Source organism: Meriones unguiculatus, chromosome 2 (genome assembly GCF_030254825.1).
Source record: "Meriones unguiculatus strain TT.TT164.6M chromosome 2, Bangor_MerUng_6.1, whole genome shotgun sequence".
Lineage (NCBI taxonomy): Eukaryota > Metazoa > Chordata > Mammalia > Rodentia > Muridae > Meriones > Meriones unguiculatus.
In genome coordinates this window covers 128,934,083-128,951,724 of record NC_083350.1, presented here as the reverse complement: position 1 = coordinate 128,951,724, position 17,642 = coordinate 128,934,083, and the positions used below count along the sequence as shown (strand labels likewise).

General features: G+C 42.9%; 1 protein-coding gene and 1 long non-coding RNA gene across 2 annotated transcripts in view; one reads left to right on the top strand and one right to left on the bottom strand.

Annotated features, from left to right (window-relative positions):
- Hmga2 (high mobility group AT-hook 2) overlaps positions 1 to 17,642 on the top strand; it is a 119,390-nt gene that overhangs the window by 84,540 nt on the left and 17,208 nt on the right. The gene's annotated exons all lie outside the window — the stretch shown is intronic.
- On the bottom strand, positions 14,395 to 15,807 carry LOC132652452 (uncharacterized). Its single transcript, XR_009590035.1, has 2 exons — positions 15,625 to 15,807; positions 14,395 to 14,691 (listed from the first exon to the last, which is right to left on the bottom strand). It is a non-coding gene; the product is annotated as an uncharacterized LOC132652452 (long non-coding RNA).

Here is a 17,642-nt window from a genome sequence, read left to right as displayed (position 1 = left end):
TAGGTGTTGGGTATGTAGGCAGAGGATAGATAAGTAGGTGGTTGATAGATAGATGGATGGATAGATGGATGGATTGATAGCTGATAGATGCTAGGTGATAGATGGATGATAAATGATATATAAATAGATAATAATAGATAGATGATAGAAGATAGATATAGACAGATGATTAATTGATGATAGATGTGACATTTGTCTTTCAAGTTTAGCTCTTTTCTTTTAACACAGCAATCTTCAATGTCATCCATTTTCCTACATAATTTCATCGTTTGTAGTAAAATTCCAGGCTCCTTAATACCACCACCACCATCGTGTGTGTGTGTGTGTGTGTGTGTGTGTGTATGAGAGAGAGAGGAGCGTAGAGGAGATTGAGTAACATCCATTCATCTGTTGATGGTCATCTCAGATGTGTTTTGTCCACTGTGAATCATGCTGCAGTAAACACTCATGCATCCATCCATGTGGTGTTCTCACCTGCAGCCTTTGGGTATTTTCCCAGGAATGCATGTTGGATCAGTTTTGCAGGCAACCACCATTTTTTATTTCCACTGTGGCTGCATTACACACCCAGAGTGAGTTTTTAAATGAACCAGCTTCAAATTAAGGTATAAGACAGGTTTTCAATTTCTTACCCTTTCTTTACCTAATTTCATTGTTCTTCATTTTGTGTTGGAAGAGAGCCTCAAACTTCTTCAGTGTATTAGTTTACGGAGTGTCAATTGTATCCAGACACTCAAATTTTGTAGCCCTGGTGCTATAATCACTAGTTGCCTCACCTACTACAATACCACACAACACACACACACACACACACACACACACACACACACGGGATAGGGAAGGAGAAACAGAGAAAGTGAGTTCTGAGTCTATTCAGACAATAATTTGAGGTTTGGCAGAGGGTTATTTGCTTTGGGTTAGAAGAGAATGGCGTATGTCTCGGAGGTCAGACTCTGCCTTCACATCCTTTTAGACTTTATTCTTGCACTGATTTTTACCCCTACAAGAGTCTCACCTGTTTTTCCTTTCATCTTTTCCAACGTTTTCCCAGTCTTTGGGCACACATCTCTCCCCCCACTCCATACCTCTCCTGCCACCTTGTCATATTTCTAGAGTGGCCCTGGCAATAAACGTATCAGAGAAGAGAAAAACCATATGTTTTGAGGTAAAAACTTAACAGCATAAAGGAAGAACGCCATTCATCTTCAGCCCTTGAGAATGCCCACGAGCGTCCATGCAGCCCCCCCCCCTTGAAAGTTTCTACCCACTGTCTTTTATTAAACCCTGGTCTTCCTCAAATGTCAAACCCCAAGGTGAATTTTTAAAACACTCTGTAGGCACTTTTAACTCTTTTAATTAATTATGCTGCTTCTCAAAGGTATGTTTTTTTTCCCCACAGATTCTTATATAAATGTGTTGTGTTCTAAACGTTAAACCCTTTGCCACCTTGCCTTGGGGTGTACTCACTCGGGGTGAAAATGTGTTTCCACCGTTGAAAACACCCATGCCTGTCACCATTGTGACCGCATCTGTTCTGATCAGGATGTGGTTAGCCCTGAACGGGAGGAAATGCCCTACTGGTTCATGAACTACACTGAGGAAGACACATACTCGACCCCTGGGACATTTGAGGTCCAAGTCCTTGGAAGAGTAGCCTGACCCACATCTCACCCACATGGGTGAGACTGAGGTGAGGTGGTTTGCACGCCAGAGTTCCCATGCCGTGTCTGCTCCCATCTTCATTCTTTCTGGGTGCCCTGCTTGAGGTCATCCTGGTCTGTGAACACTGTCCTTATCTGCCTTCTGAGCTGACTCGGCCAGAGCTTCAAACACAGTAGGCACTTAGTCATTGCTCCCTGAACTGAGTTTAACCCTAGGCTGACTCACAGTTCACTCTTCTTCATTACGGAGTGAAAGTGAAATTAATGCACATAAGTATAAAGTGCTCAGGTGAAAATCGTGCCACGGACTCCTTCACTTCTTGAAGAGCTCACGTGCTTTTCAGGAGGCTGCTCTGGCTGCAGCCCTTCGGGCGTTTTCAGCTCTGTGTATCGGGAGGTGGATGTGTCTGTGCTCACATAGGGTCTTGCATGGCAGAAGGAAGGAAGTTGTGAAAGAGGAGAAAATAGAGCTGTTGACTGAAGGCCCATAAAGCTGTTTTTAGAAAGACTGCTTCTGTTGTATTGGGGGATGCTTCCTTAGAGAAGGGGGCTATGATGCATCCTCTTTCCATTAGGTCTATTTTGGGAAGAAATTACCGAGGATAATATATTACCGACTCCCAAGGCTTTCTGAGCAACACAGCCTCTATTCTCATTACACACTTGCTCAGCTCAAAATAATTACTCTGTTCTCAGGACAATCAACATCGCCCCTAAATCACAGTGTTTATTAAGGAAGCACTGTGTTTTTCTTTTCTTTTCTTTCTTTCTTTTTTTTTAAGTGTTAATTTTTCTCCTAAAAACCTTAAGCTAGAGGGAACAACAGGGCTGCCTGCAGCTCCAGTATTCAGTGAGTCCCAACAGGGCCAAAGTCTCGCGATTGTTTTCAGAGCAGCATGGGGCTTCCTACTAGGGTTGAAGATTTATCTGCAGTTGGCAACTACTCCAGTTACTGCGGACAAGAAGTTTACTTCTCAATAGCATTACAAATTATGTGTTTAACTTTGTAGAATCAATTCCTGGGAGGTAGGGAGAGAAGTGGGGAGCAGGGCTCTGGAGCCAAGTTCACACTTGAGATTTAAAGAGATAGCAGCTATTTCCCTCCCATGCGCCATACCGTGAACACAGGGCTTTCGTTGCTGTTGTTGTTTCCCACCTACAGACAGTTTGCAGATTCTGTGTGGCATTGACTTAAACCCTAAAATATGCGGCTGGGATGTTTAGTAATAAGCGTCCGTTTAATCATTAAACCACCACTGTTTTCTTTTGCCCTTTAAACCCACCTTCAATCAGCTTGGATGCTGGTTTACAGTCTTATTAACTACAAAGATCACAAAGGAAGGGTTGGCAGAGGGTCACCAGCCACAGCAGGAAGCTCTGAAACAGCCCCATTGTCACAGGAAACTTTCAGTGAAACTCCCTTCAGCTGTCCCCTGACACTGGCCTAGAACGGGCTGCAGTGTAAGAAAAATGCACCCTGCAAATCTAGAAGAAGCCTCGGTTTTTTGTTTGTTTGTTTGTTTTGTTTTTGAGAAAGAGAATAAAGGTCTTCTTGCAGCTAGCCTTTGGCATGGCCACACTGGTCACTGTTAACTGGGGTAATCTCATTGCTGCTCGAGTGTAACATGAGGAAGGGGTAGCACGGAGTTTCTGGGCGAGTCTCACCCAGTGCTCCTTTCCATAAAGGCTGGAGGACCCACACAGTGCTCTGTGGCTCTCTTTCAGCACGTTAGAATTTTATCACTCATTTTAAAAGTCTTATCACTCATTTTAAAAGTATAACATAGCACAGGTTTTGAACCAGCCTTTGATCCAGAACTAAATGGAAAAAAAATTCTTTTTACTAATGGTTTCTTCTTCCCTCACTTCAAGAAGGTTACCACGTACCATACTTAGAGGAACTAAATTTGATTCCCTCTTTGTGGCGGGGGGGGGGGGGAAGAAGAAGAAAGAAAACAAGACAATTTCCCAAAATGTCGTCCTGTGAGGTACCATACATACAAAGGCAAGCCAGGCCCTTGAAGGAAATCCTGGTCTCACATGGAGGTGGGGTGTTCCCTAAACAGCCTGCATGCTTTTGGACTCCTTCTGGTGTTCAGATCTGCTGCCCAGTGTGATAAAGCACACTGAAAACAACCAGCCCCCTGATGTGGCCAGGTGAGAGATCAAATTGGTCATTAAAAAGCAAAAAAGCTGTATTTTGCAGAATTTGAAAGTGATCTCCATTTACACAAGGGAAGTGAAACCCAGAGAATTTAAGAGATTTCCTTAATGCCTCACAGACTCAGAAGCAGAAGACGGGTTAAGAAGCTGGAATCATTCCTTGTTGATGTGGGCTTTCCAACTGTCTTTAATAAATTACTACAAATGTCTTCTGAATTCCCCACTCAGGAGCTAGAACTCATTGACAGCACTCATTCATTCATATTCTCTCTCTCTCACTCTCCTTTCTTTCTCTCCTCTCCTCCTCCCTCCCTGTCTTCTTCCTTCCCTTTTTCTTTCTCCCTGCCTCTCTCTTAGACAGATCACACTCACAGACACCCTGACCTTCAAACTAAACAAGCCAACTCCTCGTTTACTTCAGGCTTTTTCATTTTCTAGATTTTTAGGAATTTACACTTGGTCTTTGCACAGCAAACTTACAGATTCCAAAACAAAACATCCAAACTTAGACTTGTTCGAGTTTTTGTATCATCTTGGACACTGAGCCAACTGGCGATCACCTCTCTGCTCCCAGAGCCATTTCTTCTGTAAATACTAGGAGGAGGGGGTTTTAGCTAACTTTTGACAATGTGGCGCCCTCAACACACTGGCTTTGGAAAGCAGCAATTTGTGTTGATTTCTCATCATCCACACTGACTATCAGTCTTCACATTTGAGGATGAAAGGGAGACATTGGTAATTGTTTTGATTTAAAAGAATTTTTCAAACTGTGTGCATCTTGATCATACTTTTTTTTTCTTCTCACAACTCCTCCCAGATCCTAGGAAGATGTTGCTAATTTTAAAGACTCACCTTGGTTTGAATTGTGTGTGTGTGTGTGTGTGTACAAAACAAAATCTGTTTCAATTTGATCTTTCTACAAGAATGTATATTTAAGTAGCTAATCCACACAGTGAAAAATAAGTCTTCAAGGTATTTCAAGTAATTTCCATCAAGCAGGGATTTGAGAAATGCCTGTTGCTAGTCAAGTTTAGACAAAATTCAGCTGACAGTTGACTTTCAGGAGGCTATTCCATCGCATCACGATGGGTTAAACTGGCGGTCTGCCCTTGCCCAGGTAAGTCCTTGATCCATTAAATGAACTTTTGTAGAGTGTCAAGATGTAGCATGCACAAAAGCGTAAGGTGTTTGGCAGGAAAGAGCAGGTTGTTCTATGATGATGAGTGAGGACATAGGTGGAAGGAAATCATGAAGGATGGGTAGGCCGGTAACACGCCAGGGAAGCTGAACTGGCAGGGGCTGTTTTTAGAGTACAGGGTTTTTGAGCCCTGATATAGTTGACTGCTTCCAAGAAAAAGGTGCCTCCAGGATCCCCTTTGTTCTTTGATCTATGTCCTCTGTCTGCACAAAATGCTTCTTTCCTGTGGCTGGACGGTAGGAAGTAATCTATCTTCACCCCTGTTTGGTTTGTAAATAAAACTGTGAAAAGGGCTCCACTGAGCTTTAGACAAGCATTCTTCGTGTGCCCCTCCTCACTCTTGGAGTCAAGTCAAAGGGCATGGCCAAGACCACCACCTCAGTCCTTCTGGGACTGTTTACCAAAGACGGAAGAATGTGCCCCTACCTGCCTTTCTGCAAGGGCTGGCCCGCTTCCAGGTCTGATGGGAGCAGAGGCAAGAGCTTGCGGGAGCCGGCACTTTCCACACACATGCTCGCTGCCTTAGCCTGCTGAAATTATAATTTCTGTGACATTCAGCCAGAAAAGGGACCCTGGCTGTCTTTCCTTCTGCCTGCTCCTTTGCAGCTATTGGGATTCTGTGCATTAGAATTATGGAATAGGCTGTCATTTCCTCCCTTCAATAATGAAAAGCGGAAATGCAAATTTCCTGTCCAAGCCCTAAGTATCAGGTGGTGTTTCCTTAATATATTGTTTTTGACCTTTGGGAAAATTCATATTATAAACTAGCTTTGGAAAATGAAAACGCTATCAAAGTTCTATGTTTTAAATGATCAGTATCATAATTTAAAAAAATTAAACTGTAGTCCTATATAAGGAAATGATGTAAGTCTTACATATTACCTTTAATTTTGTAACTTGGAAAGGACAAGGATGACAATATTGAACAAGGAAGCACTCTAATTATTTAAGACTTTGAAAAAAATGTTTAAAGGTTTACCATAGAGCTTTGCTGTTAACTGGTTATTTTGGTATTTACCATCATACAAAGAGTTAAAGACTGTTCTGATGGCAGATTTAAGCTGCACAGAAGGTAGAGACATCTGTATTTTTCATTCACTTGCTCAGCAGCACTGAATTTTCAAGCTTGCTTTTTGTTCAGCATCAAAGAAAGGTTGTTTTATAGTTACTGGATTTTCTTTCTTTCTTTCTTTCTTTTTTTTTAAACCCACATGTTTCATGAAAGGTGTTTGAGCCACTGGGTTTTCCTATTTATTCTTTGTAAAGTTACTTTTTTGCCCATGGTCCTTCTGCATGCCATTGCTCTGGATAAGAAAACATAATTTTGTTCTTTTTCTCTTCCTTTGAAGAAAAAAAAATTTAAGAGGTTTAAATACCATTCACGTTTTGGAATTTCCTTCTTTATTTCCTCCCTAAACCACCATCTCACAACTATATAAAGCAATCCAATGTTGAAAGAGTTTTGCTCCTATAAAGACCTTTTATATGATTATAACTCTCCTGTTTATCAAGGGCTACAAGAATGGGACCCAAGAGCTAACTGAGTTTATGGCTGTGTGCATATGAATGTACTTGTATGTGGGCGGAGAAGTCGACATATATATCCAAGTGTGTCCAAATGTTCACAGCATTTTTAACATACAAATTACCAATTAAACATCTACATCTTTTTCCACTCTAAAAATGTTGAATGTGGGACCTATTAGTTGATAGACAAGACTGACAAAAATCAGTGGAGGGCTGAAATATTTAATGAATCCAAGACGCTGAGTATCTGACCCTTGGATCAACTAATTAAATTTGCATTGTTTAATTAGACTCATTCTTTAACTGTTTGTGGCAGCCATTTGGCTTTGGGACCCAGGTTCTCAATCGAAAGGAACAACCTGAGGCTCAGGAAGCAGAAGAGCAGAACAGTCACATCCGCAATCAAGAAATGGAGAGAGAGAGATGAATGCTGGTCCTTGGCATTCTCTTGCCTCTTTTCTTTTTTCGTCCAGTCAAGGACTCTGGCCCATAGAATGTCGCCACCCACTTTCAGGGCGCTTCTTCTCTCCTCAACTAAATGTTTCTGGAAACTGTCTCCTAGAGACACCTCCAAGTATGTTTCCCTGGCGATTCTAAAACCAGTTCAGCTGGCACTGCAGACCGGCCATCACAACCCCACACCTCACCTTCTTTCCCATTCGGAGCAGCACCATCAAACCTGGTTTTTAGGTCTCTGTCAACTGCTCAGATTCCTCACACACAGTTCCCAAGCATCTGTATATTCACTGCACCCCTTCAGGGAGAAGGGAATCCTCCCATTTCCTAAAAGGAGACACGTAAAGAGAATGTGGTGTGAGTGTTTCAATTCTGATTTAGATAAATGAGCACGTTGGGAGACGATGCTGCTCCGCACAGCCGGAATGGCAGGGCACAGCATCTGAACAGCAGTGGCTTTCTGAGCATTCCTAAGTTACAGACAGGCTAAAACGGGTGTTGCATGAGTCCGGTGGCCATTTCCTGTGTGCATTTCCTCAGCCTCATAGTAAGGACCTCGTTGTTTAACAATGTTAGCATCTTTTTTTTTATACTTTGATATTTTTGCTTCTCATTAGAGAACTACTGGAATTCATGCCACTGAATAGTTCCCTTTATTCCCCAGCCCACTGGCATGTTTGCATTCCTGTGTTTTACTATCTAATATGTTGTGGCTGTAACTGGAGAATGCAAGAATAGCCTTCAGAAGAGCCCTGGGCCCCTATATTTTTACCCAAGTCATGCTTTGCCTTGCCTCCATTTTCCCCAGTGCCACTGTAGCATGCATCATAGATGCTTACTGAGCAATGAGGATACCCAGGGAGCTTTTCATGTACTCTTTCTGATGTGTAACCTTCTTCACATGATCGGAGGTTTGTAAGTTGAAAGTGGTCTACAGATAGGTGGAAGGACTCGAAGTGTTAAGTCCCTAGCTTGGCCCTCGACAGTTGTCCCACGGTCTTCCTTGCATTCTCCTTTCTTACTGTGAATGAGCCAGAATCTCTGTACAGTTTCAGGAGACAGACTTAGGCCCTCTGTGAAAACCAAGCAACTGTTCTCTGAAGTGACACAGCTGGGCCAAAAGAGGGTGTTGGGTCCCCCAGAACTGGATTTAGAGGCGTTTGGGAGTTGCTCCAGTGTGGATACTCGGAAACCAAACCCAGGCCCTCTGCAGAAGCAGCAAGAGCTCTTAATGGCTGAGCCACCTCTCCAGCCACAAATTTAATAACATACAGGTTTCTTTCTAAAGAACCCCCTACATTGTAAATACCGCCCGTCTTTTCCAGAACCCCCAGAGCTTTGCAGGTAGGAGAAGGAGAAGGACTAAAGCAAAGCCTTGCAGGCAGCAGCTGAATGCTGAAGGGGTGATTTCCTGATCCAGAGTCCCATTATATCAGTCCTAGAAAAGGCCTCATGGCATTCTCACGTATGTATAGTACAGATATGTTTACTTCAGCGTTCACTGACTAGATCCATTCATATAGGTCAGATGTTGTTATTGAAAGCCACTATTAGCAAACTGTTGCACTCTTAAGTACTGATCCTTATGACTGTTGTGAATACAAGAACCCTCCCGTGTGTGTGTGTGTGTGTGTGTGTGTGTGTGTGAGAGAGAGAGAGAGAGAGAGAGAGAGATCCTTCATTGCTCCATTCATTTTTTTTTTCTCTTTCCTTAATCTCAGTTGGGGAAAGCCTCTCTCTCTGTGTCCACTCATCAGGTGCTTTAAATAGCCAGGTTGGTGCTGAATGAAGGAAGTCAGTCCCCATCATAATTGCCTGCCAGCTGTGTGCCTGTGGACTTGGCACCACACGATACGATACGAAGGAAGCTGCCATTGTCCTGTGCGGGGTGGGTGAACGAAACACGTGAAACACTGATTTGGTGGCCATGCGTAAGTCCTGTACAGCTGGAAACTAGAATCCTGAAGGCCACAAAAATGACAAGGCTCAAGTGACAAATTAGCAAATGGGAGGAGGTCTTTGATACTGAACAATGAAATCATAAACACGGCCGCTGCCCCCACTGCTGCTGCTACTGCCGCCACAACGGCCGCCTGCCCTGGTGCCATTAAGTGGTGTTTATTACATTCCCATCGCCAGCAGTTGCACTGTGCACTTTAGCGACTTCCTATTTAGTCACACCCCCACCCCCACCCACCCAACAACCCACTGAGGCATCCACATTACACAGATGAGGAAAATGACATTTAAATTGCTTAAAGAGTCATACTGCTTGCGCATGGGGAGCCCCAGTAGGCGAAAGCACTCATGGCTGGTCTTTCTTTTTCCAAAACCATACTTTCTAACACTACCTTGAAAGTCCTTCCCTAGCAGAACTCCTCAGGTACCGAGATATTATTACCTCTAAACTTTGCAAAGTAAACTGAGTTTCTTGGAGGGGACCCCACCCCCGAGCCGCAGGCCAAAAAGCTGCCTTGTAATAGCTTAAACTAGCTAGCTTCCACATCCTGAGAGGGTCACTACAGTCAGTGCCTTCTAAACATACTTCCTTTATTAAAAAAAAAAAAAAAAAAGCTACCAGCACAAACATTCCCTCCAAATCAGAGGTACATACACAGATCTGACAGCAAGTCCAGACATACCAAAGTGCATATTATCTAGAGCCAAGGACTTGAACACCACTGCGTCTTCAGGGAGACAGGCATCTAATATCAATAGACAATTTGTTCATACAGTTGGGACCCTCCCCGCTGAAGTGACAGGGACTTGGGAGAGCAGTGTAAAACAAAGAGAGCAGTTACTGCTCTCTCAGAGATGCCCCTGTACACCGCAGGCTTCTGATCCTCCTCAGAGTAACTGAACAGGACTCGGGTTGATTCCCATTAAAAGCCTACAGACCCCGTCAGATTCCAGAGTGTGGGCAGAAGCCCTTGTCGTTTATTTCCTACCCATCATCTCTGGAGTTCTATTTGGACGCGATCAATGAGTTACAGCGAGTTCTTTAGGCAGCATGGCACGGTCACTGGCTGTTGGGGAATGGCTTCACACTTCAATCCGTGACGAAGTGAATGAACTCAACAGAGCTTCATTCCAGAGGAATGTCCCAGACAGGCCAGGAAAGCCATCTCACAGTAACTGTAAAGCTGAAACCTGTGCATTGTACACAGAGGACTGTTCTGTCTTGTCAGACACAGCCCACATAGGCAGGGCAAAGCAGCATACAAGGAAAATCCTGTGCTCTCATTTTAGAGGCAGGAAGGGGTTCCAATCAGCCAACACAAGCGAGGCAGCACAGTGAAAGCCAAACTGAATGAAGCCAAACTGGTTGCTCCTCTGTCCCTGTTCGTTATGATCGTTTGGTGACACAAAAAGTGACCTATTTCATGGCGCAGGAATGGCTCAATTTGCTGAATCTGGTCCCCTTACCTCACAGGGAAATTGGCTCAGCATGAAGGAAGAGCATTTTGTTGCTGTAAAGAACTCTTTGTTTGATCCTTTGGTTCGGTGGTACTCAACCTATGGGTGCCGACCCCTTTGGAGGTCAAAGGACCCTTTCTTAGAAGCCACATATCAGATATTCTGCACATCCGATATTTGCATTATGATTCATAACAGTAGCAAACTCCTAGTTATGAAGTATAATTTTATGGTTGCAGGTCACCACAACATGAGGAACTCCATTAAAGGAGTTCATTAGGAAGGTTGAGAATCACTGGCTGGACATTTTATTACTAAGGCATCACCACTCACTCATGTGCTTCTGAGAGAGAGAGACTGAGGAAAATGTAACATAACAGGATAAAAAGACAGACTCTGAGCAACTCTTGACCCACTGAACCTACCACCAGGGAAGGTGTATCATCCTTAAGCTTGCTACCTTAGATAGAGTACATCCTTCTTACTCAGCTGGAGTTGGGCTTTCCTTGTATTCCCCAAGCCTAATGTTATTTTATTTCAACATTTTGGACATTGCAGGTCATGAAGGTTTGGCCCTTTTGCATTGGAAAGGAAAAAGATTTCTTGCACATGAAGAGGGGATTTAGAAATTAGTTGGAAAGCTTTCTTAAAAGTGTATTCCACTAGAAGACAAAAAGTATGTCAGGGGCTGGGTCAAGTCAATTGGGTGGACGGTGTCTCTGGGAAGAATCTCATTGAAATTCTGTACTGATGCCATGGATTGTTCTGAGTTGCGAACTCGGCTTTCTCTCAAGTTGGGGCTCAGCGTTGGGATCTCTGACTAGTCATTGTATCTTAATATAAATATATATAAATATCGCATGTACAAGCAAGCTTGAAATGGGGTGTTCTAAGTAATTCCTTCTGTGTAGCAATGCCATGTACCGTGGGTAAAAATTACGTGGCATGGGTGGTCACATTCCAAAGGCGTGGGCACATTCCCAAAGACATCAGCCAGTGAGTACGGAGAGCATGCAGGACAAGGGACTAAAGACAAGAAATGTATCAATTTCTTAACAGAAACTCATGGAGGTGGGATGAGAAAAGTCTGGCGTAGATGGAAGAGCTTATATAAGGACCTATATGACATCCATGCAGTAGGCAAGAATCTTTATCCTTCCTCACATTTAGGTTCCAAACAATCACATGTAACGTGAGACTATAAACTCCACAGTTGCTGAAAGCATGTCACATGTTCTCTAGGTTACATACCTCACAGAATGTGTAGCTAACATTTGAACTGTAACCCAATATGAGAACGTGTGATAAAAATAAAACAAGCAAACAATTCACTAGTGTTTGTCACTGGTGCTTTTGTATTCATAGCCTTGCCTGACTTTTTTAGAGTTTGTAACTAATCAAAGAGAAATAAAAAGGTTAAGATAGGTTGAAAGATAGCGATAGAACCATGTTTGATAAGGTGGGATTTCTACTTTCATAGAAACCTAAGGAGAAACAAGACGCTATTTGATTTGTAAGACACTTTACCCTTCCCAGGTAGCCTCCACTAGCCTCAAGCTCATGATCCCACTGCTTTAGCCCCCCTAATTCTGAGATTCCAAGTGTGTGCCAGCATGCCTGGCTTGACATCTTCAACAAAAGCCACTTCTTTTTTCAGCCAAACTGTTACTGTAAAAATAGTTTTCTAATGCCCATCTGTCCTTAAAATACATTGGAGACATTCTTTCTAACCCTGATCTTTTAAAAATTGTTACTTGAAAATACAGTTTCTTCATTTGGTCATTTTTTTTCCATAGTCTTAGAAATATTTTAGTGACATTTTCATTAAATGATACTTTTTAAAACAATAGTTGCTAAAACATTGATTTTTTTTTATTATTAAAAGCATGTTGATAAGCTGACTGATTACCCAAAAGGCCCTGTACATGGTGGAGCATGACAAACTGCCTGTCGGAGAAGCTGAGGTGGATAGTTCTGGGGTTGACCTGAAGTTTCACTTAGGTTTGGAACTGAGTAAGTTAGGAAGCCAGCCAAATGGCTTTTCTAAAATAGGAATGGAGACATTGTAATTCACAGATTCTAAGGGAAGAGTCATGCAGAGGAAACTTTGATAGGAGGTCCAAGGGAAAGGCATCCTTGGGAAAAGCCAGGATTCTGGGCCACTGTGGAAGTGTGAGAATGTGGAAGAGGAAAAAGTCACTTCCACAAGTTTTGAGAATGTTGCTCGGGATAAACAGCTTGTTCGGGAGTAGTTAACTTTTCTTGGATTGAATATTAAGCTTCCTCTGAGGAAAATTACTCAGCAGCTGAAGTAAGCCGCACGTTAGTGCCAAGAAAACAGTGCTAAATTCAGGTTCCAGCAGAGATATGAGTCAGTTAAGTATCAGAGGGCTCCCAGCTCATAAACCTTCCCTTTGTAGTTCCTGAGAACATGGGAGATTACCAGTGAATTTATCCTCTAGGAAAGGAAATGCCTAAAATCATGATTCAGCTTTTAAATTTCAGTTTCTGTGACTAAATGTTACCGCTTCTAGGAAATGCTTTGGTAGCCAAGTGAATCTGTAAAGCCATTTTTTCAGAGCTGGGTGTGGTGATGTGGTCCACACCTGTTTTGACAGTACTTAGAGTGAAGCCAGAGGATGGAGAATTCAAAACCAGCCTCAACTACATAGGGAATTTGAGGCCATCCTGGGCTACATAAGACCCTGTACCAAAAAACCTAAATAAATACGTAAATAATTTAAAATTTCACGTTTCCATGTATGACCTGGAACAATGTTTCTAGGTCCAATGGGAAAAAAAATATTGATTCTAAATCTTTTATGAAAGTAAAGTGTAATGAAAATACCATTTCCTCTCATAAGCATACGGGAAAGTATAACAGGGTATGGTACATATTACATAGAATATATGTAATACATGCAATAAATATATGTGATTATGAAAGTCCAAATCCAGTTTAATGTAATTGATATCTGGGTAATTACAGAAGTCGTCTTCAGTGGACTTTCAAGCATGTCACTAACTAATCGGAATATTGACAACCAATTTGTGAATGACTTCTTTTTCACCCCCAATACTCTGATTTTCTCCCATTGTCTCATAGATGAGCTAGCTCTCCTTCGTCAGACACTGCATGTAAGTCTTTCCGCCCACTGAACTTACTGCTGAAGTTTAAACTTTGGCTCTGGCATGCGCCTCGTGTCTGTGATGAACAAACCCAGCAGCACACTCTTCAGACATCTATACATCGTCATTTGTTTCTAAAAATGTGCCTATCCACACAGAGGAGCCTGTGGGCATGGAAGCCATGGCCACCCCTCTCCTCCTTCTCTCATTCTGTGTCCCTGAGGCTCATATCCTCTCACATGTAAGAATGTCTTGTAAGAAAAAAAATAACTGCAAGTTGTACTTTATTCTCCAAAACGCACATCCTCATTCCTCTCCCTCTTTAGTCTCTGGACAACTTGATACACATCTTCTTTGCTTTTATTCCTTGTCAAATACGTAGCTTGCAAAATACTGATTTCTGTTCGATGGGCCCACTGGTAAGTTCATTGGGTCAAGATTGCTGGATGGAATCAGCAACTTACCGCGACTGATTTTTTTTTTAAAGGGTTCCTTATTGATCTGTCCCTTTGTCTTGAGGGTGTATTTAAGATTCCAGAGAGAAGGCAAAATCCACAGACTTATCACCTCTTAAATCTTATCCTAAGAGAGCTGCTTTGACTACAGTCTCACACACGCACACGCACACGCACACGCACACACACACACACACACACACACACACACAAGCTAATGCCAGTCAGCTCCAAAACAGATTTGGACCTAGACTCTCTGGAATCAAAGACTGTTTTCTGAAGAGGGTTAGAGAACACCTTCATTATTCTGAAACATACAGAGAGAATGGTGGTGGACACATCCCTTTGAACAGTCTCAAAAACAAAAAACAAAAAAACAGCCAAGCGGTGATGGCACACATCTTTATTAATCCCAGCACTCAGGAGGCAGAGGCAGGTGGATCTCTGTGAGTTCAAGGACAGCCAGGGCTACACAGAGAAACCCTATCTGGAAACAAACAAACAGATAAACAAACAAACAAGACAAATACAATGTGAACTTTAAGAATACAAAAACTAGCCAGGTATGGTGGTGTCTTCCTTTAATCCCAACACTTGAGGGGCAGAAGCAGATAGATCTCTGAGTACAAGACCAGGCTGATGTTCATAGGAAGTCCCAGGCCAGTCAAAGATATATAGTGAGATCCTGTGTCAAAGAAAAAAAAGGGAGAGTGCTTTGCTGCATGAATCTCAGAATCCCCAAAAGATGCTCTTTCTTTTTTTTCATATTTGTGTAGAACTGGTGTCATTGGATTCAGACCCCTGAGCTGTTTCCATGGCGGATTTCAACACAAGTTATTTATTTGCTTTGGCTTGAAATTGACCTAACCCTGGATAAGCAAACTGTGGCGCGGTACACTGAAGGCTGTGAGGTTAGGGAGGCCCCTCTAACTCCAGCGCTGGGCAGGCAGGGACAAGTGGATGCCTGAAACTTGCTAGCCACCCAACCCAGCCAAGTAAGATGGAGGGCTGACAGCACAGCTAGCGGATAAAGGTAATTTGCTGCTAACGTGGACGGTCTGAGTTCCGTGGAGCTCACATGATAGAAGAGCACTGACTCCCAAAAGTTGTACTCTGACCTCACATATATGTGATGGCCTTTGTATAGGAACACAGACGTAAAATAACTGAGTATAAAACATTTTAATATTAAGGTAGAGAAGAGCCGAGGGAGACACCTGACATTGGCGTCTAGGCTCTACATGCCTCTGCATGTGCCTGTGAATGCGCAGGCGAACATATACACCACACATGCACATGCAAGAAGTTTAAATGAGAAGGTGTTCACACAACCTCTGTGAAAGGTGTCGTGATCGCTTCTGGTGAATTCTAGTTCTCCAAGCATACGAGACAAACCGCCCCCACTAAATAAGCCCGCTGTACACACCCACTCGCCAGAGAAAGAACCATCCTAATTGTCTGAGTGAACGACGTGAAAGATGTTGCCCTCTCTTTCATAGAACAATCTTTACGGGATCCCGTGCCGTTCAAACAGTCTCGCTGGGATCTCCCGCCACATTAGAAAGAGAAGGCTCCCCTGAGGAGGTGAGGCACCTGAGCCTCTCAGGCCCCTTATTACCTGAGAAGAGCTGACGTAGGTGGGCCCGGTCCCCGAGCAGTGACTACCCTGGGGGTTCCTGAGGGAAGAGTGAACCCCACCCCAGGTAGGTCAAGAGCAAAGCTCTTCCTTCTGGGCTGGCTCTGGACTGCATTGCTTTGTTCTGTGGGAGTGAAAGTTTCCTCAGGAGAGAGAATTAATAGACTCAGGTTGTTTCAGTTTCAGAAGTAAACTCAAGGAGATTAGAGTTTCTACGCCTTAGTTTCCTGGTGAGAAAACGAAAACAGTAAGGCGCATGCCTTCCCAGGCACAAGGAGGCGGGTGTTAAAAATATAAAAGATGTTCACCTTTCTGCAGGATAGGTGTGTGTAAAATAGTCTATTAAGATTTATGAAAACATAATGTTAACCACTCCAGAGATTAATAAGCAGAGTTATCATTCAGTCCTTATGAAGATGCAGTGGCCAAGTGCATTTGCTGCCAAGAAGCGTAAGAATCCTGCTTCACTGTCTCAACATTTAGTTCTGAGCAGAGAGATGCCGAGAGGCAGATAAGAAGCTTGCAGTTTGTTGTTAGGAAGCTTTCCAGCTGGCAGCTTGCTTCCTTTTTATTTTTATGAATGGCTGTAGTATTATGATTCGGCCTGCATTTTTTGACCGGAGCCATTCGTAAAAATAAAAACAAAACAAAACAAAACAAAATAACAACAAGAACAGCAGCAGCAGCAACAACAACAACAAAACTTTCTGGGCACAGTCTGGAGCCATCGGGTGCCAGAGGCTGGGAAAACATCCCGGCAGCCTTAACCACAAACAGCACTGAAAGCATTCAAGGGTCTGTTTGTTTGGTGGCCTGAGAAGTATGAGGTGCTGTGTCTAAGTGTAGCTGGGAGAACTTCTGTGACATGAACTAGGCTGGAAGCCAAGGCTGGCACAAGTTCAGACATTGTCTTTGCCCTCACTGAAGTGTCAGGACCTAATTCATGGAAAATTGGGCGAGCTGGCAGCCCTTTCAGAGAGTTTCATTGAGACACACTGTGCAAGATTCGCATGAATGGAGCTCCTCAGCCAAAAAAGGAGGGGGCTGAAGCAGTCGGAGCCAGACAGCCTGCGAGAAAGTGTGCAGATTAGGAACGGTTTGGGGATAACAGGGTACAGGTGTAAGTGGCAGGAGCAATGAGGAAGAAAGGCGCTCTCTTTGTAAACGCGGCCTTTTGAAAATGAATACTTTCGCAGCACACACTTTTGAGTCCTAAGAGGTAGGAATCCCTGTGCTTCCTGGGTTCAAGTCTGTCTGGAAAAAAATTATCTCAAAAACTGGGCCTTGATGATGAGGTTGTCTCTACTGTGGTTTAATTCATGAGGCAGAGTTTTTGTTGTTGTAGTTGTTTTTTGGTAAGTAAAAATATCTTGTCAAATTCTCCTTTTTTTTTTTTAATCTCATCCATCTTTTAAAAAATACTCTGCTGTTTTCATATAGTATTTTCAGTATCCAAGAAAACATCACTCTATTACAGACATTCTGTGTTCCAGTCCTGTGCTTCTGAAGGACTGTAGCAATTTCATTTCTTTCACATGAATCTCTGAATCAAGGTGGGTCAGTTATATGAGCAAACTTCATGGCCTTCGTAGGGCTTATAATCAAACAAACATGCTGTCACAAATCAATCTATCAAAGGGTAAGAGTTTTAGATCTACCTTTGAACCACTGATGAATAGCAATCATCTCTGGATCTTTACTGGAAAATTAATTTAGGCTGCAGAAAGATCTCACAAGTTTCACTCAAAAGAGAAGAGTACCTGCCTACCAGTACAGGTAAATAAATTGACAAATTGACGTAGATATAGATATGAAAACAAATCTTCCCAGGATACCATCACAAAAGTGAATGGATCCACAGAACAGGAGAAAATGTTTGCAAACTATAGAGCTGATAAAGGAATATATCAAGAGCATTAGAAGGGACCTTGGGTCTTGTCTTAGGGTTTCTATTGCTATGGTGAAACACTATGACCAAAAGCAACTTGGGGAGGAAAGGA